The following is a 2,569-nucleotide window of genomic DNA, read 5'->3' as shown; positions in this document are numbered from 1 at the left end:
GTGTGTATATATATATATATATATATATATATATACGTATATGTGTGTATTTATATTTCTCACCCTCCTCCCACACTATCTCAGGTGTCTACAATTGTTTTCACATTCCTTTTTTCCCCCACATTTTACTGATTCACAAAAATTCTTAAATAATCTAACTACTTTCAATAGCAAGTTCAGCTGGTATGTATATGTCTGTGAATACATGTCTGACTTTAGGCGTGAAACTCTGAGTAGAATAAATATACTATAAGGTAGCACCTAGCTGATGCAATATAGCTTACTATGGTCATTAAATAGGTATTTTTAATATATTTTTTAATTTCAAGAAAAGTAGTTTTAGCTTTAATAAATCAAGGAAATGCTAAGGAAATTTGCCTAAAACTTAAAGCCAGGAAACAGGTTGGAATTCTGTTCAAATAGTAGGTATATGAACCTATCAGCTGCTCAAGACAGGACAAAAATCCTTAAAACTGGAAAACAAAGCTTAGAAAAAAATCAGCAACGTCTTAGTCAAAAGGCATAAAATTCTATTTCACCAGTTCAGTCTCATGTACTTTATTTTCTGTTGTGGTTCGATCTTCCCGATTAAATTCTGGGATATAATATTTAACTCCAGACTTGTCCCTCCCATTAAGTTGGCCAGTTTCTTAGTTTTCAAACTCTTATTTGTGTGTCTGTACTTAATTTTCCTGGTATAGCACTCCCTTGAGAACTTCTTGGAGATCTGGTCTGGTGTTGATAAATTCTTTCAGGTTTTGTTTATTTGAGAATGTTCTTGTCTTTTCTTCCCAAATGAAGGATAATCTTGCCAGGTACAGTATTCTTGGTATAAATTCCTTTTCCCTTTACACTTTGAATATATTTTCCCATTCTTTCCTCGCTCGCATTGTTTCTGATGAGAGGTCCACTGATAGGATATCCTTTGTAGGTAACTTAACGTTTCTCTCTCACCAATCTTAGTATCTTGTCTTTGTCTGTGATTTTGTTCAATCTGGCTATAATGTGTCTTGGAGAAGATCTTGGGTTGATTCTTTTCGGGATCATTTGTATTTCTTTGGACTGGATCTTTGAATGCCTCTCTAAGTTTGGAAGGTTTCCTTCCATGAGTTCATGGAATAGGTTATCAGTGCCCTTATGAATCTCTTCACCTTCTGGGATACCAATTATCCAGATGTTTGAACTTTTGATGGTATCTAGTATTTCTGGCATATTATTATTCTCATTTTTTGGGCAATTTTCTCAGTCTTTCTGGTGATTCTATCATCTACATCTGAGATTCAATTTTCTGTATGATCTAGTCTGTTTTTAATTCCTTCAAGGGAGGTTTTGACTTCCTGTATTATAGCCTTTAATCTCTAACCATAGTTTAAACTACATATAAATAAACAGCAAGTAATAAGTCATTACCAACAAAAAAGTGATAAATGCATATTAAAAAGATGTACAACATAACTGTATTTATTTAATAAGATATCCAATATCAAATGGCAAATTTCACTAATGCAAAACCTCAATCAATTACTTTTTACTAAATACTATTACTAGAATCAGGACTGCTGTCAACAATTTTATATGTTTATATATTTTATATATATATATATATATATATATTTTTTTCCTGTAGGGCATGTGTGCTAAACAGAGAGACAGAGAGAAAGCACACATGAACATGGCCAATGTGGTTTTTCAAGTCTTCTGATCCAAGACTCAAGCCATGGTCAGCTATGGGGAATTCAGCACCTTAACAACCATGCCACCTGCTGGCCCCAGCATACTATTTTAATATCTATGTATTACCAAATTATCCTCCAAAACCATTCATAGCATTCTTCCCATATTCTACCCAAATCTTGACAAAGTCAGATTTTGAAATTTTTGCAAATAATAATTGAGAAACAATAGATTATTTTTCTGATTATCATTTCTGTGATTACTAGCAAGTTGAGAATTTCTTTAAATCTCATTGACTTTTTGTATTTCTGGTTCTATAAATTGCCTGTTCAGTTAATTTACCTCTTTTATATTCTTCTTCTGGATTGTTTTTTATATTATGAAATTGTAGGAATCCTTTGATTATTACTAAATGTGTTTCAGATATTTTCTCCCAGTATGTTGCTTGCTTTTAATTTTGATTACTTTTACATATCACTTTTACATTTTAGTATCAATACATTTATCTTTTTCTTCCCTATGGTTTTCATTCATTTTAATTGTTTTAATATACATTTTATTTTAAGACTCTGTCTCAAAATAGCTTCTTCTAGTGAATTTACATATTTTTATTATTGCTTTTTTATTTTTAAGGGTTTAAAGTATTTGGAATATGTATGTATCTGCAGGAGCATGTGTCTATGTATTTAAAATAAGTGAGTTTTTTTTGTTTTGTTTTGTTTTTCTTATTCAAGTTTTTCAGATGTTTGGTTCCTGATAACTTAAGATATATATTTTTCTCCTTTTCTTTTCACAAGCTTATCTTCTTTCCTAATATCTGAATTCTCTATCCCTTTACCCGATTTTTTTTTCCCCTTTACCTTCTGGTTTGCATGCCACACACACACACACACAC

This window comes from Tupaia chinensis, unplaced genomic scaffold (assembly GCF_000334495.1).
Source record: "Tupaia chinensis unplaced genomic scaffold, TupChi_1.0 Scaffold000135_1, whole genome shotgun sequence".
Lineage (NCBI taxonomy): Eukaryota > Metazoa > Chordata > Mammalia > Scandentia > Tupaiidae > Tupaia > Tupaia belangeri.
The sequence above is the reverse complement of the archived record's forward strand: the minus strand, read 5'-3'. Positions refer to the sequence as shown.